Source organism: Octopus bimaculoides, chromosome 6, assembly GCF_046866305.1.
Source record: "Octopus bimaculoides isolate indiv1 chromosome 6, ASM4686630v1, whole genome shotgun sequence".
NCBI classification, from domain to species: Eukaryota; Metazoa; Mollusca; class Cephalopoda; order Octopoda; family Octopodidae; genus Octopus; species Octopus bimaculoides.
Window position 1 is genome coordinate 20,209,032 of NC_142933.1, and position 24,884 is coordinate 20,233,915.

At 34.8% G+C, this 24,884-nt stretch overlaps 1 protein-coding gene across 6 annotated transcripts in view; it reads right to left on the bottom strand.

Annotated features, from left to right (window-relative positions):
- Window positions 1-24,884, bottom strand: part of LOC106872923 (G protein-coupled receptor dmsr-1-like) — a 477,534-nt gene that overhangs the window by 365,591 nt on the left and 87,059 nt on the right. For 3 of the 6 annotated variants that reach the window (XM_089353537.1, XM_089353533.1, XM_089353534.1), the window contains exons 2-3: window positions 19,705-19,776; window positions 2,198-2,242 (exon numbers count right to left, since the gene is read on the bottom strand). The gene's annotated coding sequence lies outside the window, so the exon portion shown is untranslated. The remainder of the gene's footprint in view (window positions 1-2,197; window positions 2,243-19,704; window positions 19,777-24,884) is intronic. The other 3 variants (XM_089353538.1, XM_089353536.1, XM_089353535.1) reach the window with 2 other exon arrangements.

Genomic DNA, 24,884 nt, shown 5'->3' on the forward strand with positions numbered 1-24,884 from the left:
AGGAAACGATCCATTCGTACCAAATAGCCTGTTGAAGTTAGGAAGAAGTGAATGCACTGAAATCCCCTCAAGAGTGCAAGAAAAACTTCAAAATACCTTGATATTTTGAAATCGTCAATGCACAGGATTTTTAAAGAGGATTTAAATCTTACTGCCTACCGGAAACATTTCCAGCAGTTAATTTCAGAAGATACCAAAAAGAAACATCTCGACAGAGGTAAAACCTCGTTAGCTGAGATAAAACCGGCTGTTAAGTTTTCATCTGGTCCAACGAGAAGATCTTCACCGTGGAAGCAGTTCCCAACAGGCAAAATTACAGGCTTTATGCACATAATACAGGAGACGTGCCCGAAGTTAGCAGGAGTCGTTTAGGCCGTCAGAAGCCAGATTCACTCGTGGTGTAGGCCGCAGTTGCCTAACCCTCTGATGGGTTCAAGGTTCCCTTGATCTTCTTCGATGATGGCGTCAAGGTCATCAGTGATCTTTATGTGGAAATGCTGCATGAGAAACATTTAGTGACCGTTACATCGTCATTCAAGACGAGGCCAAACGTCCGGTTGCCACAGAGGTGTTGCAAACAGAATTTCAGTGGGTTTTGAGACAAGACGACATGGCCTCCCGCATGTCCAGACATCAATGCCATGGACTCCGCTATTTGGTCCTTCTCAGAGAATTATGTTTCTCCTCGCTCCTATTCAAATGTGTCAGATCTGAAGAAAGCTCCTCTGTTTTCATGGATGAAGTTGGATGAAGAGGTGGTAGGGCGTTTATGGAACTCAGGCTACGATCAAGGCGAAAGATGGTCGTTTTGAAATATAGTAACTGCAATGGACTGACAATTTGCATTAGAACGTGTATGCCAAATCTCATTATTCTACATTAAGTCTAGTTTGAATAAGTAAGAAATATCAGTGGGTAAATCTTTCTCGGACGCCCTGTACAAACACACACGGGTGAGCACATAATTGCAAAACAATGTGGAAAAAATTAATACTCGAATACCAAAGGTAGAATAAGATACATTTTATTAAAGCTGCAATTGTGATAATTTTTTCCAGCTCTCAAAAAGTGTGTGTATATATATATATATATATATATATATATATATATATATATATATACGTACCTGTCTATGTTTATATGTGTGTGTTTGACTTTATAGGCTGATAGACAGACAGACAGTCAGACAGATCGAGAGATAGATAGATAGATAGATAGATAGATAGATAGATAGATAGATAGATAGATAGATAGATGCTGCACGGCAATTATGAAGGAAAATATATCACATCAGCCTTCCAGCTTTACTGAAACCCGCTATTCATGGACAAATTCTATTCTAATACAAACCAGCTGAATAGGTCTTGCAATTTAGATGCAGCCATACATGAAGTAATGTTTAGTTCAGCATATTCTAATCACCATATTGCCCTGAAGCGTTATAGTGGTGTGACACAAAGGTAGGTGAAGAGAAAAAAATATAATCGTGCTTCCACCTTTTTTCCTTCACAAATATTGATAAATGACAAATAAGAGCAGTGTGACATTATAATTTTAAAGTAAAATCTTTAGTTTATAGCATCACATGGTATGTCGTCAAAATTTTTAGGGCTTATAAAATGCTAGAAACAGGTGTAGCCTACGCGGTGAAATATTTAATGCTAATAACCTGGCTGCTGATGTAGCGTTATTCGCGAAATTGAAAGCGAAATCACTTTCGTATTGAAACCGGCTGATAGATACTGTATGAAACACCTCGCTATTAAGCAGGATTTGAACTCGGAAAAGTACGCAAGGGTATTCATCTTCATGGTCATCCAGTTCCACGAAACCACGGACTTGGATCGTACGTTTTTTAGCGACTTCGAAAAGATAAAAAGCGAAGTTAATACCGATGGGATTGAGCATTGATTCAATGAACAGGTAATTTCGTTGAACGAATAATTGAATACATATTGTAGAGACAAACGGAGGTCCATCAATCTATATCTGTGTGTATGTACGTGTTTGTATCTTTCTATGTCTCTGTGTGTATGTGAGTGTGGGCAGATAAGTAGAATAATTGTAAACGAGGTCGAGCATGTGTCTGTGCAGTATAATAATGGTTTTGTTTAAAACATTAACGAATTTCTGAATAAAAGAGCACTAAACATAATCTCAAGCTTCTCGTCAAAGAAAATTATTTTGAACATCCTACCTGTTCCACGGAGTCTAAAATTCATGGAAATTATTCCATCGATAACTGTAAAACAAAGAAAATATATATTTTAGATCTTCAATTATAGCAGAGTAATATTTATAACGCATAAATATGTGTGTATACAGGAATACATACATAAATGTGTGTATGTGTGTATATATATATATATATGTGTGTGTGTGTGTGTGTGTGTGTGTGTGTGTGTGTGTATGTATGTATGTATGTATGCATGCTTGCATGTATGCATGTATGCATGTATGGATGGATGGATGGATAATATTTGTAAAAATGAACCGGAGGTTTGACAAGCTACGGAGAAAGAGAGACTAGGAAAGTTTTTTTTATTCAGTAATAACTACGTAATAATATATTATAATAATAATATATATACTCCGAATTAAAGTGACTTTATCTAAACTATTAAAAAATGAGGACCTTATTCAGGCTAGAATCGAACCGACATATCAACGCTAATTCGGCGGCTTGATAAGTTACGGAGAAAAAGCGACAACGATAGTCTTTTTTTCTCTATAACTTATCAAGCCTCCGGGTTGTTTACAAATATTATAGGGAACTACGTTAGCATTGATATGTGAGTTCGATTTTAGCCTGAGTAAGCTCATCATTTTTGAGTCAATGTCGCTTTAATTAGGAGTATGTATAATAGTATAATGATGTATTGTTATATAGTTATTGTTGTATAAAAACTTTCGTCGCTGCTTTTTCTTCGTATATAGCCGAATAACTCCGTCTCAAATTTCAGGCCTTGTACCTATGGTAGAAAGGATTATTATTGCTGTTGTTGTTGTTGTTGTTGTTGTTATTAAGGCAGCAACTGACAAGCAAATCTGTGGTATTGAGCGCAATATTTGCTGTAGCCCATCTTTTATATTATTATTATTATTATTATGTTGTTGTTTTTTTCTTCTTTCTTCAAATTTTCTTCCATTTCTCGCCGAGTGTTTTCCGTACACCTAGGGCAAAGAAACTCGTATGCATTCCCGGTTTACACACGCAAGTTCACAAGTAAAATATGTATTTCAAAAAAAAAAATTCATGAATTGATGTTGTTTTCACAGCGATAATGCTCTTCTCAGTACATGAGTCGTTCCAGTTAACACGATTTTTGCACTTCCTGTAGGGATGGTAAGCCTGGTATCATTTTCAAATAGGTTTCAGTACCTTTTTTTTATCATTCCTAGAGATCCTACAATCACTGGTACGGTAGTCGCCTTGAGATGCCACATTTTTTTCAATTTCTATTAGCAAGTCTTTATATTTACTGATCTTGTCGAATTCTTTCGGCCCTATATTATGATCACAGGGAATACTCATGTCAATTAATAAACACGTCTTCTTTGCCTGATCTTTTATAATAATATCCGGTTTATTAGCTTTTATAGCCTTGTCGGTATGTACGGGGAAGTCCCAGAGAATCGATACATTTTCTCCCTCAGTCGCAGCTTCAGGATGGTGTTTATACCATTTGTCAGCGCATTTCATTTTATAATGCCGACATATTGATTCCATCAGTGTAAATACTGGCCGTCTATGTCTTGCTTTATATTCTACAGGTGCTAAGACTCTACGCCCTGAGATTAGGTGGTCTATAGTTTCAATCGTATCGTTACAGAATCGGCATTTTGGGTCAGCTCCATTTATTATCACATTGGCTTGGTAGTTCCGGGTTAATAAACTTTGGTCTTGAGCAGTCAATATGAAACCTTCACTCTCAGATTTTAGCCATGAGCTTCGTAACCATTGATGCGTGTGTTTCTGGTCGACATCAGCTTGTTTGCTACGGGCCACATAGTTGCCATGCAGAGGTTTCTGTTCCCATCTGCTAGCTAATTTTTCATGTGCTTTTGTCTTTGCAATTAATTTTATTTTCTTTGCAGCAGCAGTTGGCGCATTTCCTTCAACCTGATCAAGCTGGTGGGCATCTAAGAGTTAATGTTATTATTATTATTATTATTATTATTATTATTATTATTATTATTATTATTATTATTATTATTATTATTATTGTTCAGTAGTTTTATTTTTATAACGTGCTTTCACTTCACTACCGAGCGCAGCTCTGTGTGCCTTGGGTATGTGCTGTGGTTTGCTGTGGTGCTCTTATGTTTACTGTATTGAAAGTGTTTTGCGTAGAATGTGTGCAGTACCCAGTAGTGCAATTTTCTGTATGTTATATATATTTGTAAGTCCTGGTGTTTTTGTTATGTATTTGTCTGAATATTTTTTTATTATACCTAAGGCACCTACTATGATAGGAATTGTTTCTGTTTTTAGATTCCACATTCTTGTTATCTCTATTTCCAGGTCTTTGTATTTTGAAAGTTTTTCCATTTCTTTTAAAGAAACGTTGTCATCTGCTGGTATTGATACATCAATTAGAAAGCATTTTTTTTCTTCATGATCTTTGACAACTATATCTGGTCTATTTGCCTTAATTTCTCTATCTGTGTGTATTGGCATATCCCAGAGTATGGTTGCTTTCTCGTTTTCTGTGACCTTTTCTGGCGTGTGTCTATACCATCTTTTTCTGTTGTTATTCAATAGTGTTGGCATAGCTTCCAGTGTATATAGGTCCCAGCTCTGTCATGTCTGTGAATATATTCCTTCTTAGCCAGGGCTGGGCAGCCAGAGATAATATGATTTATTGTTTCTTGTCCATCTCCACATATTCTACAGTTACTTGTTATGTTTCTTTTCATTATGTGTTTTTGGTAATTTCTGGTGGGGAGGCTTTGGTCTTGTGCAGCAATTAAAAATCCTTCAGTCTCTGCTTTGAGTCCTGAGCTTCTCAACCATTGCTGGGATTTTTCTCTGTCTATTTCTTTTGAATTTAGCTTAGCCCAGTATTTACCATGTAGGGGCTTTTGTTGCCATCGTTTTATCATGGTCCGTTGCTGTTCTAGTTTTAGTTTGGATTTCATTTGTTTTATAGCTTTTGTTGTTTCTTCTTCTTCTTTTTCTTCGTATTTGTTAGGTAGATTGATTTCTTGTTTGTATTTGTCAGCTTCCTTAAATACTGAAAACAGTTTTTTGTTTTGCTCGTGTTTTGTGGCTATTTGTATTAGTTTTCCTTGCTTTTATTATTGACTTTTGCTTGGTATTTGTACAAGTTGACCCCCAACACCCACCCAGAGACTTCAAGAGACAACAAGTTAGAAGTTCAAGTTGGTATTATGCCTAAGGTGTCATATATTTGGTATTGCGCATAGTATTGTTCTAGAGAATGTTTAAAAACACATGAGAAAATTAAAAGCTTGTTTTAAAATTTGAGATTACATACACAGCATTTTACGTCGGATATGGACAGTTCCCATGTGCACTATCTTTTGAATTTCTGCCATTTTGGCGTTTACTGGTTTCTGAGCTAAGTAGCAATCAGCCCCTTTTGCTATCATTCCTAGGGCACATGTGTCAACAAGTGTTGTTTTTGTCTTGAGGTTCCACATTTTGCCAATTTCTATTTCAAGATCTTTATACTTGCTCAGTTTTCGGTAGGTCTTGACAGATACGTTTATATCGATTGGGACAGTCATATCAATGATTTTTGTCTAACGTCTTTCAATATAATGTCTGGCCTATTCGCATCTATATTTTTTTCAGTTTGAATAATGAAGTGCCAGAGGAGTGAGATGTGACCATTTTTAAGCACTGGAGGTTGGTTCCTACCAATTTTATCACGGGGCAGATCCAGGCTTTTGCAAATTACCCAGTGAATATACTGTGCTACTCTGTCATGCCTATTGAGATACTCTGTAGGCGCAAGAAAACTGCACATGGTGACAACATGATCAATGGTTTCATTTTCTTGTTTACATAAACGACATGTTTACATAAACGACTGCTATTCTTCAATATGTTGGCCTGGTGCTTCCTTGTAGGTAAGCATTGATCTTGGGCTACTATGATAAACACTTCTGATTATGATTTTAAACCAGAAGACACTAGCCATTTATGGATAAGAGCTTTGTCAACATCGGCATTATTAGCTCTCTTTGGGTTTTTGCCATTGAGAGGTTTTTTCTTGCCATTTATGAGTAAGAATATCTAAAGCAGCAGTCGTAGCATGGGTTTTCACACGCTTAGCTTTTCTGTGCTTGTTTCCAGTAGGTCTAATTCTGAGATTTGTTGTATTTGGAATTCACATAGATATTCTCACCACACCACACACCACTACAACTTACACCACCATACCACACAACAAATTACATCACATCACACCACCACGCACACACTACCACTGACCACTTCTCAGCCCCACAACTTCACACGTACACATACACACACGCACCCGTTAAGGTCACCAGCCCTCTTCCACACGAACATACATAGTCTCTTATTCATACGCACGCGCACCTTCCTTTTGGGATCACCACTACTTTATTATCTCTCCTTCTTCCTAGCTCACCTGTGTGACCCTTCTGTCCGGCATTCGCCATGATAGATCGCTAGTCACTACACATTATTTATTTTCTCTCCTCTTTTATTTCTGTGTTCCTTTCCGTGGAAGAGCGTAGGCTCGAAACATTAAAGACTTTTTTCACTTCCCGAAGGTTAAACTAATACATCTGTTGTCTACACCACCTGTCTTCGTCTGTTGCTTTCTTTTTGTGAATTCTCCTCTCTCTCTCTCTCTCTCTCTCTATGTATATATATATATATATATATATATATATATATGCGAGTAAAAGTAAATACAAAAAAGGTGGGGTTTTTTGTATGATTGTGTATAGAGGAATATATTATTTAGTTTAAAAGAGTTCCAACACTGTCTGTTTTTTATGTTTTATTTATATTCCTGCAGAACCAATGTGGGGTATAGAATATGGAATATACAATATATAATTTAATATACAATATATAATATAAAATAAAATTTTTAAAAAATGGATGGCACCATGAAAGAAAGTATTGAATGTAGATGAAATATTGAGTGTTCAATATAAAGGATCAAATATATAAATATATAAATATAAATATATAAAGGCTTTATATATTTATATTTATATATTTATATATTTGATCCTTTATACTGAACACTCAATATTTCATCTACATTCAATACTTTCTTTCATGGTGCCATCCATTTTTATTTTATTTTATTTTATATTGTATATTGTATATCATATTATATATTGTATATTCCATATTCTATACCCCACATTGGTTCTGCAGGAATATAAATAAAACATAAAAAAACAGACAGTGTTGGAACTCTTTTAAACTAAATAATATATATATATATACATATATATATATATATATATATATATATATATATATATATATATATATATATATATATATATATATATATATATATATATATATATATATATATATATATATATATATATATATATATATATATATATATATATATATATATATATATATATGCAATATATATATATGGATGTGTATGGATATACAATATATACATATATACATATATATTTATATATGTACGTCTTTTTGTATGTGTGTGCGCGTGTGTGTACGTGTTTATGAGTGTATTAAGTTTTGACCTCGAGTTCTTCTTAAAATATAATCTCATCATGTATCTGCAAATAGATATTAGCTCAGCTTTTCTAGTCATTATCAGTGTCGCATGCATTATGGCGTGGCATTTCTTGGCCGACCATTAATTCTATAATTTAGAGCTTAATGTCGTTTATATTTCCTTTACCAGATATGCTTTGAGAATAATATGCTATTTTTTCTCTTTGTTACTATGTTGGATAGCATAGATGTACTGGGAATAATTGACATTTAAATAAGTTTTTCTCTTTTAAGTGGATGTAAGGAAATGTGTTACATATATTTATTTTTCTGTTGTGATGCTCTTACTGACAATGAGGTGATTTTGCTTCTATTTCTAGCAGCTCAGACGATTTTAGAATCTGTAACATCTAATTACTTAGCGGAAGAAAATTCTTGAGGCAGAACCTACTTGAAGAATTAATTGGAGACCGAAGAAATGCCAATTTTATGAAGTAGTTCACCAAAATATTTAGAACTGGTCTGTGAGAGTGGTTTAAACATTTACAGGTGACAGACAGGAAAGCCATCTCTTAGCAAAAGAATCAAACTAAATATATCTCACCATAAAAATTACTGTACAGAGTTTATTAGTTTTATTGAGTCTTTAGGCTATATAACAACCATCAGACCATGATGGATTCAAATGCTGTTTTTTTGTGTCTTTTTGCTGTTGTATAGGCCGACGGTATATTTGATCACAGAGCTGTTGGACGGTATGTCTGCCAGTATCGAACCCGCAGTTTTTATTTAGTTATTCTGTATCTAGTTATATAATAGTTATTGTGTAATTATCCTATATGAACTTTTCCTTCCTATGACAGCCAAGTTATGTGCTGAAGCAAATTTAACTGCTGACTCGATGAAGACAAGTGACAACTGCAATTTATCTGATTCATGCGATTAGTCTCTACTACAGAGTATGTTTCCTAAAATTGTGTAGCAACGTAGTCGTAATTACTTTATGCTAACATAGATTTGAAAGCAGAAATGTAACCGACGTGATTAAATTTTTCCTCTAACACAGTTTTTATAACAGATATTTATTTCTGAACTAACTGGAATATTCTAAACGTTTCACACACATAGATCCATACTCGCGCATACAAGCACACACCTCACACACATACGTGGACACGCAAACACAAAGCACATCCATGTACTCATACACACAGACCTCTTAGACGAACAAGATGGAATAAACGGTGCTAACAATCAGATTTCTCAATATAAGTTCTTATTTCCAAATGGCCTGACCATATTCCTTGGTATCAGTAAAGGAGCACTAGTTACCAATTCTATGCATCTGTGTGTATGTGTATGTGTCTGTGTGTTTGTATGTATGTAAGAGATATGCATGTGTACATGTATATATAAATGCGTACATGTTTTGTAGCCGTTTTCTTTTACATTTTTTAGTCATTAGCCGGAAGCCATGCTGGGGCACCGACGTGAAGAATTTCTAGTCGAATGAATCAACTCCAGCACTTATTGTTTTTAAGCCTGATACTTATTTCATCGAGCTCTTTCGCTGAACCGCTAAGTTACGTGGACATAAATACACCAACAAATGTTGTCAAACGGTGGTGAAGAACAAGCAGAGGCACAAAACACACAAACACGCACATATGGCGGGCTTCTTTCAGTTTCCGTCTACCAGATCCACTCACAAGGCTATGGTCAGCCCGGGTTTACCGTAGAAGAAACTTGCCTAAGGTGCCACGCAGTGTGACTGAACCTGGAAGAATGTGGTTGGGAAGCAAATTCTTCTCACACAGCAGTGCCTGCATACAAACATCCATATACGCACACATATATGCACACATATATGCACACATATATGCACACATATATGCACACATATACATACATGGATCTGCGTTCTGCACAGTTTCAGCCTACTATAATTCAGTAAAATGTTACTTTGCAACCGGAATACATAGCAGAAAGCATTTGCTCAAAATACCGCCCAACAGCTCAAAATACCAACCAACTGTTCAAAATATCGCCCAACAGCTCAAAATACCAACCAACTGTTCAAAATATCGCCCAACAGCTCAAAATACCAACCAACTGTTCAAAATATCGCCCAACAGCTCAAAATACCAACCAACTGTTCAAAATACCGCCCAACAGCTCAAAATACCAACCAACTGTTCAAAATATCGCCCAACAGCTCAAAATACCAACCAACTGTTCAAAATATCGCCCAACAGCTCAAAATACCAACCAACTGTTCAAAATATCGCCCAACAGCTCAAAATACCAACCAACTGTTCAAAATATCGCCCAACAGCTCAAAATACCAACCAACTGTTCAAAATATCGCCCAACAGCTCAAAATACCAACCAACTGTTCAAAATACCGCCCAACAGCTCAAAATACCAACCAACTGTTCAAAATATCGCCCAACAGCTCAAAATACCAACCAACTGTTCAAAATATCGCCCAACAGCTCAAAATACCGCCCAACTGTTCAAAATATCGCCCAACAGCTCAAAATACCGCCCAACAGCTCAAAATACCGCCCTAAACATATAAAAGATTTAGTATCACAGTCACGGCTATGCTAAATAGCTACCAACCTATCTGTCTATATATGCATGTGGGGGTGTACATTTGCGTGTTTATACGTCTGTGTGTGCATTTATGTACACACACACTCATACATACACCCACAACAAATCAGCTACCCATCAACCCGCAGACACACAGACACAAACATACTCAAGTACGTGCAAACACATACACGCACACGCAACTAGTTTGGTCGGAATTCTTGCCTAATTTGATTTTTAAAATATTTGGTAAATGGCGGACTGATTGTAGAAGACGACATTTGTTCAAAGTACTTCCCAGAGGAATCGAACGTACAAGCAAACTTATGATTGTGGAGCGAACTTCTTAACCACATGATATTGCATGCATCAATAGAACTAAATTAGATAGTGGAAAAAATATAATGTTGAAGAAGAAATCTACTTGTAAAGTTAATTAGAGACAGGAGGAATACCAATTTTCTAAGTAGATCTCCAAATCTGTAAAGTAGATTCGATAGTCCGGAAGAATGGTTAAATAATGTGTAGACGAGACAGAGAAAGAAACCCCCCTTAGCAAAGGAAGTAAAAAGATTTCGTGTCACTAGAAAATTACTGCAAATACGTTATTAGTTTCATGGAGCCTGTAAGCAATGTATCGAAACCAAAACCGTAGCGATTTGAATGGTTTTGTAGTTAAGTGGTTGATACTATGTGGATAAGTGAATGGTTTTCGAAATACTACGAACATGCTAATTATTATTTGGTTGGATTAATTCACACGCAGATTGTTTTTTTCCCTCGATATTTCTCTACTTATTGATCTAACTGGAAAATATAATGAGATATATTAAACAGAGTGGATTAGTTATACATGACTTGTCCAAAACTAAAGACAAACCTTACAGAAATACGCTCTAATACATTCTAAGCACCCACGCACAAGTACATATACAAGAACACACATGCACTAGATACTATACACAAATACCTACACACATGAAGATATAATGAGAATATATACATATATTAGGAGTGTACGTGTATATGTATATATATAAATGTGTGTGTGTACATATATATATATGTGTACACACACACACACACACACACACACACATATATATATATATATATATATATATATATATATATATGTGTGTGTGTGTGTGTGTGTGTGTGTGTGTGTGTGTATACATCTATGTATGTATCGATCCCAGCTAAGATTCACAAAAGCACTTGGCAAACAACAAGAGACAATTACAAAGACGCACACACAAATATACACACACGCACGAGCACACACATAGAGGTGTGTGTGTTTGTGTGTGGGGGGGGGGGGCGTGTGTGTGTGTGTGTGCGTGAGAAAAACTGAATAGATTATCTCGGATAAAGATTGCGTAAATGTTACTAAAGATTGGCTTCGAACTTGTATTAGATTAATGAATACACACTTTCCTGTTTCACACAAGTGTGAAATTTCAACAAAAATTATATTAAGACTGTCTATAATTGTCTAGGTATGATTGGCATGCATGTTTCTGACCATAACTAAAAATCTATCTAAATCTATCTAAACAAAATACCTAAAAATCTATCTAAACAAAATACCCATCCTAAGCGCAATTGCAGTGAGAGGCTGGATAAGATGATCTTTCATTCAAAATAACTGTCAAAAGACATTGAAAGCGAAACAGATATTGAATCGTCTGGCAGTACAAAAAAAGAGTACTTTCGGTTAACTGATTATACTTTTGAAACAGGATACAATCAACACATCCAATGTTTAGGTCAAGAAATAAATGTATTGTTACGTCCTATCGGAACGTTTTTGGCTCTTGAAAAGCAGAAACGAAAGCAACATCATCAAAATAATGGTTTTTACCTCTGCCTTTGTCAATTAGAAACAGAACATATTTCAAGAGGTTTGTAAATTTCAAAATTGGGTATTGTTGCAAAGGTAACCAGATATGACTATTGGACAATGAACAGACTGAACCATCCATCGACATGGAATTTCAAACGAGTAACAACAAGTCTAAATTTAAGTAAATATTGACTACGAATAACATGTCAAATAGAAATGTCCTTCATATCACCCTTAATAAAGACATGTTTCTACTTGTCCCGTGTGTAACCTATTAGGGTCCAAGAAAACTAAAGTGGAATCCGTGCTAATATTAGAGATTAACACCGAAATAAAATATCTAACGTAATTATATCCTTTTTAGAAAACATTCTCTATTTCACTTAGGAAGGACCTCATATTTTGAGTGAGTCACAAGACTTGAGTTAACTAAGAGACTAGTGAAATCCACATCTGCACATTGTCGTTCGTCCGGCGCTGCCACGAAAGCTTTGGTCAATTCGGAACTATAGCAGAAGATACCTTTTTAAATACGCGCAGTGGGTTCGAAGCCAGAACTACGTGGGGGTGCCCAAACGAACCCAAAATTTTCCAATATCATTTTATTCGCTTAGATTTATCGAGTTCACAGAATTCTCCATTTGAAGAAACGCATCGTTCCAGACGCCGTTTTCCACAGTTCGAAGCAGTCCTGAAACCCTTGCAAAGCGACGCCATTTAACGCCTTCGTGTTTTTTCTTCACCTTTTCCACAACTGAAAATTCCGTAGCACCAGCTTTCGACAGAAGCGATAACCTTAGGGAAAAGGTCCGGATCAACTTCCAGCTGTTCCTTCAGTTTACGACACGCATTCTGTTTTTGTTCTTCCGTGAGCAAGAGAGGCACCACTTTTTCTACAGCTCTCTTCCTTTGCAATCCCTGGCGCAAAATTCGTTATCAGGCGTTCCTGGACACACCAGTCACATCCACAAGGTCGTCAATTCTTCGGTAACGGTTCTCCAGTATCAGTTCATGAATTTTGATAATGTTTTCATTCGTTCCAGAGGTCGACGGTCGGCCTAAATGAGATTGATCTTCAAATGACAAGTGACCACTCCTGAAGCAAGAAAACCACTCGTAAACTTATGCTTTGCTCATTGCAACGTCCTTGTAAGCTGTTTAAAGCATGAAAACTGTTCCTACCGTAGTCTTCTAAAGTACAAAACAGAAGCCCAGTTTTCCTTCGTTTCAGCCATTGCAATAATCGACGAACATGGGAGAAGCACTGCAAAATTAACATGCACCAGTTGCCAGTAAGATGACGCTGATCGGCAGGCTGATGCCTGAGGATTGCATCAAGTGGCTTCAAGCGGCTGAAGCCCGAACTACAACGGGATTGTCCCACAGAAAACGTTTCCGGTTACATTCCTACATCCCGTCGTAAGTTCGATTCCTGCTTTTGTGGTTAGCAACCGAACTTGCATCTCATACGTTTGAGCTTCCTACAACAGACCTGAATAATAAGCGAATATAATGCTACATTGAAACGTTAATGCAATAATATTATACTGAAAGGATTAAATGCCAACAGAAAGAAGACATTCTATTCCGTTGTTCACTTAATCTGCAATGAAGAAGCAGCCTTTGCCAATTAAGTAAGCGAGAAGAAACAGACAAGGATATAACTGTTAAGAAAGCAATGAATACAGACTTGTTGTTGTTGTTCTTTTTTATTGGCAATATCGTTAGAGTGTTGGAATATGCTCTGCAATATTTCTTCCTGCTCTTTGCGATCTATGCCTTTCATCGTTTCGGAGTGAATAACAAAGTAACAATCAAATACCGGAACCCTCAAAACTGATGGACTTGTGCGTAAATTAGAAACCATTAGCATTATCTTTCTTAGATCAAAGACCGATCAAGCTCACAAGATGATATTCCTGTCCATCGTTCAGAAATTTTATATCTAAATATTCATTATCTAACGCCTTTCTTTTCAAGACATAGAGTTTCATTTAGGAGATATTTTAATCATATTCCTATATTGAGGATGAACCTTGGAAAAAAACTCTCTCATTGTTGCATTTTATCTGGTTCAAACAATTAATGTTTTCAATGTCTAGAATTTCTCAAAAGCTTCCATACTAATATGCTATTATCCCGTTGTGATTTATTTAATCGGGCCTTGCAGGATGGAATTTCAGAACGTAAAGTAATGTAATTCAATACCGCAATGTGTTTTATTCGTAGTTCTACCGATTCCAATAATCCACAGTCCTAGATTTAAGTGGTTTTCGTTTTTAAGTGCTTTATACGTAATAAATTGATGAATGTTTTCGAAATAGCATTAATATGGTAATTATTATTTGGTCGGCTTAACTGGCACAAATATTTCTCCTTCTATAGCCTACTTATTGATCTAGCTGAGAAATAAATTATATAAAAACTTGTATTAGGTAAAAATTGAAGTGTTATACATGACTCGTCGAAAAGCAAAAGTCTTAAAAATCCATTTAGAAAAACACAAAATCACACATGCAGATATATGTGTGTGTGTGCGTGTGTGTGTGTGTGTGTGTGTGTGTGTGTGTGTGTGTGTGTGTGTGTGTGTGTACATACACTTTTATCCATACGAATATATGTGTATATACATTTGCATATATTTATACGTATACATAGGTGTGTGTATGTGTGGTATATATATATATATATATATATATATATATATATATATATATATATATATATATGTGTGTGTGTGTATATACATACATACACATATACATACATATATTTATATATACCACACGCACCTGTAGACATATTCGTATGTATATATACTGTTATTATTATTATTATTATTATTATTATTATTATATGATTGAACGCCACGCATCCTCTTCCAAGTAAGTTTTATACATATGTATGTATGTGTGTGTGTGTGTGTGTGTGCGTGTGTGTACTCCCCTTTTAACATATCAAAGCCACTATGGACGTGTACGTTTCATTATGTGTGTATACGTACGCGGTTTTCAAAAACATTACTGATCTTGCGCAGTGTATGCTTATTTGCGCATGAGCTCATTGATTTCTTGCTTTAGAGATAATGGAACCAGAGATAACCAATCCCTGACCACTAGACCGTATTATCACTGTAGGGTAGATTTACGGCTCAGAACAACTAATTGATTAAAACATGCTGGGTTCTGTATTTGTTGCTCTTATTGTTTATCCTTGGTCAACTCTGATAAAACTTCCCTTGCTGCGCCCATCTTGCCATTATTTTTATTTTTGGGACACAGTTACCCGAGCTATATCCTTTGATATTTCGTTCATTTTTTAACTCAATTTAATACAGTATGAGATAGATTTGGCTTCTATTTCTAAATGGTTCCTTCATTGTTACGGACATACTTGCTGTTGGTGTAGTGCTGGATACGGTTGTGTTCGGGATTGTTCATTTCTTTTATTCATGAAATAAAGCAAACTTTAACATATCCCCCATCTTTTATGTGTCTCTAGAAATACAGATCCTAATGTATATTAATGCATGAATTAAAGAAAATTTTGCAACTATTCTTAGCAGGTATTCCTTCGTTAATTCGTTGATGTCGTACATAGTGTTGTTAATGCAAACATTATGCAATCAAAACACATCTAATAAGGTTTCACTGATCTCTTATTAATGCTGATTACATTTTCTGTGCAATTTTATACTTTGTGAATACATGCACAATACTTCATTCTCTTCTGACAAATTAGGATTACAAGAATGTGATGCTTATATAACATTTACAACGAATTTGGGCGAATAAGCGAGCTCTATATAGCCACTAAGCTTGCTACAAACATAAAGTGAATCTCCTTGTTATCATATCATAATGCCTTGAACAATGCGGATATATTATATATTTCATAATAGATTCTTTGGTACATACGTATGCATATACACACACATACGCATGCATGTCTTTGTATAAATATAATACAAGTTTCCAATATTTCTGTACGTATCTAGTTAAGGGATAATATGGCAAATCAAGTCAAGTCAAAATATTAGTCAGAAAAATTATAAACATTCGTAATTAGGGACTTTCTTCGAAATTCTCCCCGCTCTCCTGTTGTGTGACCCACATGTAATTGCTTTTGTTGCGTAAAATATACAGAAAAATTAAGTTAATTATATACACACACAGACTCGTGCGCGCACACATTTTTGGAGACACATACATACACACACATATTTATATACAGATGCATAACATATATAGACACACACACAAACACACATATATATATGTATATATTTTGGATATATATATATATATATATATATATATATATATATATACATATATATATATAAATATATATGTATATATTTTGTATATATATATATATATATATATATATATATATATATATATATATATATATATATATATATATATACATATATATATATAAATATATATGTGCGTATGTGTGTATATATATGAGTGTGTGGGAGTGGATAATTTATATACTAGTGAGGTGACGGTGAATTAATTCTTTTTGGGGTTTGATTTGCATCTAGTCACCTTAATTATTTTATAATTTTCACATTACTATTTTACGGAATCAGTCACTGATACCTATGGTAAATTCCATAAATATTGACAAGTGGAATTTCAGCTTCGTCACGCACAATGGAGTAAACATTACTGATGAATATTAATTCTCATGCGAAATCAGCAAGCCAATCTAATGCTCTCGCTTGCGGTGTGGAGGTTATCTCTCTTGTCAGTACATGGAACATGTACTTTTGTAGTTAAAAAAGTCTTTGACCCTTATTTCTAGCAATGTTCTCCCTGCACCCTTCCAGAGGGAGAGAGAAGGAGAAGGAGCCTGAGAGACGTAGACAGAGACAGAGATATATTCCCACTTGGAAAGGAATTAAGGAATTTCTTCGAAATTCTCCCCACTCTACTCATGTGTGACCCACATGTAATTCTAACACATATCTGGTGGTAACAGAACGGCAGAATCATTTATCTACGTTGCAATGGTTGATAGATAAGCTCTTATGGTAGAGATCTCTAATCCGATATCATAGATTTCAAAAGAAGATTGATTTATTGAGAACTGATCTGCGTTGAGCCATTTGAGTAAATAAATGTCCAATATTTATCTTTCTTTTTCTTTTTTTTCTTTTGACATTTGCACAATAATTCAACCTCTGCGTTGATGCAAAAAATAACAGCTGTATGCTGAACTATTGTAAGAATTCACTTTGTTGATCTTATTCTTTACGCCGATTTCAGAGCCATCAACATCAGATGTTTGCTAAGAGGTATATAAAAATTTGTGGTTTAGAATTAGCTATTTGATGTGAGATAACCCACAGAGTTATCACATATTTGATGTGAGATAACCACACAGTTGTCACATACAACCACATTCAGTGCAGGCTTTGAAAGTGACTGAATAAGACCATTGCAAAAATATAAAATAAATAGCAAAGAACTAGTCCTATCCCCGATTTTACATCACGTCTGATAAAAAAAAAAACTATGTCTGAGCATTCTCCACCAATTACCACATACGTTTGAATATCATAATAATTTGATTTGGGACTAACATCTTTTCTGATAATTGTCAAATAATACCTAATAATTCGCTAAACCAGGAAAATGAGGCAAATGATCCAACGATAAAAGTCAAACTATTTGTACAACCCATTTCTCTTGAAGTTAACAAGCAGTAAACATAATACCAATGGATTTGTTGTCCAGCGTGTAAACCTAATTGAAATTCAAGAAGAAAGGGTAACCCACACGCTGGATGAGCTCACCAAGAATCATTCCTTAGTTTTTCTCTACTATATGGAGAACAGAAATTCCTCAAAAGTAACGTGTATGTTCTTGCCATATTTCCCTATACACAATATGTACAGCAATGTATCTCTCAGATGTTGAGGAAATGTGTTACTTTCCCACATTAATACGTAAGATTCCGCAGAACATCCAGCCTCATACTTCAATCAATTTACGAATTTTTATTGGAACATCATTAATGCTAAGACTTTTTACTATTTTTACGTTAAAAGAAAGAAAGGTTTTTTTTTTTATTGGGATTTACTGGATGAGTTCTATAAAAGGATCTATCGATGGTTTATGAACAATTAGGTACATCAATAAAAATATTCTTGCCATCGTTGAATGATCCCTTTAATATTTTATTTGACTTTTGCCAATCTTGGCCCTAATGGGAATGCAGGAATCGAGTGAGGAGCATAAACTTGATTTATAGGAGAATGAAGTTCCTTAATATCCTTTTTGTTGTATGCTGTCTGAAAATCACAAGCAGGCTTAAGCCAATCCAAACTTATTTTTCATGCTTCTGGTTTTCTTGTGGATTTTCGATTTTATTGTTTTACGTTCAAACAATATTTTTTTTTTATTTCGATATAGTTAATTTATCTAGAGCCCAAAAGAAATGTCTTAACACAAATTTGTTTCTACTCTCTCTAAATATCACGTTTTCTTTCTTTTCCTTACAAGTAATGTATTAGTAGCATCAACCAAATAATGACCTCTTAAATATGTTAAACTGAAGTTGAGCTTAATTTCTGCCTTGAGAAAGAATGTCTCAAGCTAAACCTTGGTTTTTATCTAATTGTTTTTCTCAAGGGTGCGGGATCAGTTCAATGGAGAATTGCTTTTATTGTCGTTTTAATCTTCTAGAATGCTTCTCTCGCATTTGTCTCTGTTTTCTCTCGTTTTTCTCTTTTTAGAAATATGCGTTTTACTTGGATATTTTTCGTAAATTTCTACAGACATCGATAAATCCTACCGCTATGTGTTTCATTATCTCTTTGCTTACACATCCAATTTTCTCTCGTTTTCTCTGCTCATTATTTCCATTTCTGGATTCAACGAGAGAATAATTTCTTAAATATGTTCGAAATCTAGCTAATATCTATTCGTAAAACATTGATTTTAGTTAAAAGTTTTTCATTTCATTGTTTGATTCTTTTGAGATGTCCAAAGTTGTTTTCAAGGCCTATATATTCTTCCACATTCTTCTTACAAACACACACACACACACACACACACTCACACACACAAACAAACAAAGACACAATCGCGGACAAACACACACGCAACACACACACACAACACACACGCACGAATACACGCATACACATACACTCACGCCCCGACCACACCCGAATCCAGAAACATATATATGTATATAAACATAAACATACACAAAAACTCAAAACATGTTTGTGTGTGTCGCGTATGCGTGTGTGTGTGTACATGTATGAGTTCCTGTGTGTATGTGTTCGTGTCTGTCTGTCCGTCTGTGTATGTGTGCTCACGCGTGTGATTTTGGTTAAAGAGATGAAACTGCGAATGGAACAGTCCCTGCTCTCCCAAACTGATGAGATTGATGCATTCAATGGGAACAATAACAATAGTAAGAACAGCAACAGTACATGCAAACTGAGATACAACACTTTAGACAAATTATAACTACAACAGATAATGCCTGATGAACTAAAATGCTGACTTACCAAAGTATGACAACTTTGCTTCAATAATAAATCCCAAATATCAGATTTTGCGTTCAGCGACAAATTTGGAAACTGAAGAAGAGAAATATAGAAGTTAAGAAACAAAGATAAATCGAGCGTCCGAGTGAATAATGAACGTGAATATAAAAGGAAATGTAAGGGCGTTAGTAATGTTGTTTCTGGCATTGATCCAAGCTCGCTCAGGTCAAAGTGATCTATAACTCCAGTACTCAACCGAACACATAATGAAGAAAGTCCTTTGATTACAAATCTTGGAATAGTTATCATCTGAGTACAGGCCTACCGCCATCTATCACTTAGTGTAGACAGACTTAATTGCACGTGATAAAATTACTAAAACTGGTTTACAGGCCTCCTAACCACTAGCATAAAGTGGAGGGGACGCTAATTACAAGCCTACCAGTAGTGGCTATCCTATCTCATAATGTAAACAGGGGTACATTATCAAATATATTTATTCTTTATTTCCTAATTCTTCTTCTGCGTGACAGTGTTTGATGGAATGTGGTGAACTGAGTGGTGGATGAGGAAATTAGAATGCAACTTTCTTAACTCGTTTATGTAAAGAAAGAAGGAAGAAAGAAAGGATTAATAAAAGGAAGAAAAAAGAAAGAGAAACAAACAAACAAGTGTATAATTCCAGGGTGGTTATTATTTCTTGAAAACTTCAACTGCTTCGAGATCCTCTGGTGTCCAATTCAACGTAAATGATGCTTGTGCAACATCGCCTTAGTGTTCAGGATGCCGACTCCTCTTAAAACCAGGCCTCTGTTTGTGAAATGTGCAAGGATCAACCAACATTCAAAATGTGTCTCAGATATCTGTGAAGGAAGCGTTCAAGGACATTTACATGAAACCTGTAAAGGGTCCATGTCTTACATGAATAAAAGAGCTACGGCAGCACATACGCACGGTACACCGCAATATTTATACACCTTATGACGCCATGTTGAGATCAAATACAAGTTTCAAGAGCCGTGAAAAAATAAGTTGCCTTCGGAAACCCTAAAGTTATTTTATAATCCAAGGAGAAAGAACGGCTTTACGCTGCCCAGATAGAAAAACTTATCTACTACAGTACAGTTCCTTTAACTGAGGTCGATAGTTTCACATCTAGATTTCGAGACACAGGCTAGAACATCTTCTCCGGGTTAATATTGAAACCAAATACCTCGCCCGATGCAGAAATACGATCCATGAGAGTTTGCATTTCTTCAACTGTATGCACAACTAAATAGCGAAAGCACCAGAAGGCGTGTCATGTAACCTAAAATTTGGGCTCGTTAAAAAATGTCACGCTCCACTCCTATACCCAACTCAGTTAGATGAAGACGATCAAGCTTCCAGGTATGATAAAAAACGTAGTTGGTATTTTCAGGTTTTTCAAATATACACCCGGACGCTGCGGAAGTAGATCGATTGCATTGCAGAAGCTGGCTAATTACCTTGAGTAATAATTAATTCTAATTTTAGTACAAGACCAGCAAACTTGAGGGGAAAGGGAAGTCGATTAGAACGACTCCAATACTTGATTGATTGTTAATTTATTTTCCCCGAATAAGGGAAAGGTAAATTCAAACTTGAAAGACTTCGAATTCAGAACATAAATAGCTAGAAAAAACGTCACTAAACATCTTCCCCGACAGTTTGCCTCCACTGATTTGCAGAATAATGGCAGTCAATTTCACGAAATGTATGCATGTTTCATAATGCTTTCTGTATTTATGATTATATGTGTATGTGTGTATATATACTATGTACATGCATATATATATATTTTATGTGTATGGATATATATAAATATATATATATATTATGTGTATATGTGTGTCTGTGTGTACGTGTGTGTATGTGGGGGTGTGTATTACATATAATGAAGTGCAATTTGTTTCATGTAGGTCGCACTGGTGGAAGGAAATCCGCGAGGAACGGAGTGGGGAAGAATGGGAGTCAGAAACACCAGTTACAGGTCAACTAATCTGAGAGATTTTACTTTGAAGTAGCGGTATTTTATTCAAAATATAACCGCAAATTTTATCGCAAATTATATCTAATTTATTAATTTCATACACATATATACATATGAAATAGAATATTAAACTAATTTTTAAAGACTATTATCGATTACGTAACATTTATAAGAATATATATGTGTATATATATATATATATATATATATATATATATATACATACACACACACACACACACACTCAACACACACAAACATATATATATACATATATATAAATGTTTATTTATATATATATATATATATATATATATATATATATATATATATATATATATATATATATTAACAAAACATCATCTTTCTATTCTAGTTTTATCTAAGCCACAAGGTCCAACTTCAATGTCAGATCTACGTTTTAAATTAAATTTAGTACATATTTTCATACACATGCAGGCGTGGATAGGCGCCTTAGTCAAGTTTCTAAAATAGCCTAGGGCTGACCCTTTGCAGGCAAGTAAAAAGAGTATACTTCACATACTCGCACACATACACACACACACACACACACATACACACACACGTGTTTATATAATAATTTCAACGAAATTGTTATAATCATGTGTTCACATTCTATGCATGCTTCCTCGATTACTGACACGCATCAGTAGTTTCTGCTAGTTTTCATACGCCATTTTCTCTCATTAATAAAATAGGCGGTTTTTGTGATGACACGGGTATGCTAGCATATATATACATATAATGTGTGCATGCGTATGTGTGTGCACGTGTATGTTTGTGAGTGTTTGTGTGTGTGCGTATGTATAATATCTATACATAAATATAATATATATATATATATATATATATATATATATATATATATATATATATTAGATATATATATATAAACTTACTTGGAAATGGATGCTTGGCGTTCGATTAAATAATAATATAAATAATATATATATATATATATATATATATATATATATATATATATATATATATATATATATATATATATATATATATATATATATATATATATATATATATATATATATATATATATATATATATACAGACACACACACAGATACATATATGTGTGTGTGTGTGTGTGTGTCTGTATCAGTATGTGAGTGTACAGGACGTCACCAACTGTAAACAACATGAGGTACGAAAACAAACGAGTTAAATACGCAAAAAAAGTGAGAAAATGGAAAGCAGAACAAGTAACACAAAGAACGACACTTCATCAGTCGTCGGCTGTCTATCTACTCCTCAGAGGTACAATGGCCTAGTCGTTAGGGCAGAAAATTCACGGTCGTAGGATCGTGGCTTCGATTCCCAGACCGAGCGTTGTGAGTGTTTATTGAGCGAAAACACCTAAAAGCTCCACTAGGATCCAGCAGGGTGTGGTAACGAACCCTGCAATACTCTTTCACTACAACCTTCTTTTACTCATTCTTCCTGCTTCTGTTGTACCTGTATTTCAAACGACCGGCCTTGTCACACTCTGCGTTACATTGAATCTTTCCGAGAACTACGTTAAAGGTACACGTGTTTGTGGAGTGCTCAGCCACTTGCACGTTAATTTCACGTGCAGGCTTTTCCGTCGATCGGATCAACTGGAAGCCTCGTCGTCATAACTGACCGAGTGCCACGAATCTAATCCTCATTTCGAGCATTTGTCTGTGAATGCTCGAAATGAGGAGTAGGTAGGCGATAACTGATGAAGGGTTGTTTTCTGTGGTACTTGTTCCGTTTTCGATTTTCTCTCGTTGTTTGCGTATTCAACACGTTTGTTTTCGTACTTCATGATGTTTACAGTTGGTGACGTTCTGTGTCCGTATATATATATATATATATACTCTTTACTCTTTGTCTTTTACTCTTTTACTTGTTTCAGTCATTTGACCGCGGCCATGCTGGAGCAGCACCTTCAGCCGAGAAAATCGACCCCAGGACTTATTCTTTGTAAGCCTAGTACTTATTCTATCGGTGTCTTTTTGCTGAACCGTTAAGTTACGGAGACCTAAACAGACCAGCATTGGTTGTCAAACGATGGTGGGGGGAAAAACACAGACACACAAACACACATACATATATATATATATATATATATATATATATATATATATATATATACACATATATACGACGGGCTTCTTTCATCTTCCGTCTACCAAATCCACTCACAAGGCTATGGTCGGCCCGAGGCTATAGTAGAAGACACTTGCCCAAGGTGCCACGCAGTGGCACTGAACCCGGAACCATGTGGTTGGTACCAGACAGCCACTCCTGCGCCTATATATATATATATATATATAGTTTTAGGAAAATAACCAAGTTTCAAGAACCCATCGATGAAAATCCACTATCACATATAGAAAAATTAATAATTAAAAGCACAATAAATGAGTATAATATAAAGTAAAGTAAATATCATAAGATAAATATAATATTATATTATATTATATTTATCTTATGATATTTATCTTATGATATTTACTTTACTTTATATTATACTCATTTATTGTGCTTTTAATTATTAATTTTTCTATATGTGATAGTGGATTTTCATCGATGACTTCTTGAAACTTGGTTATTTTCCCTAAAACTATATATTTTATATATATTTTATCTATAAAGCTCAATTTAATTTTAATTTTTTATAAATTGATTTTAATTGAGTTTTTACTTGTAATTTTGGATTTTGACCCTAATATATATATTTATATATATATATATATATATATATATATATATATATATATATATATATATATATATATATATATATATATATATAAATATATATCAGTGAAGAATTTCATTAGAGAATTAACATTGCTTATATATATATATATATATATATATATATATATATATACATATATATGTATATGTATGTATCCGTTTGCATTAGTGAACGGGAAAACTACTCAGTGTCATCCTAGAGGCAATAGTTTATTCAGGGCGATCCTCTAAAGTATTATTTTTCATGATAGGAAAAGCCATTTTGCCGTGAAGAATGGTGTCGGGGGACAGAATATAGGAACACGAGGGAAAGGCGATGAAGACTCCATATGCACACGGATACAAGTACACTTGCTCATGCAAATACATGTCCTAGGCTGGTCTTCAAAGAAATAAATGAAGGTAGGAAAAAAGAAAGCTA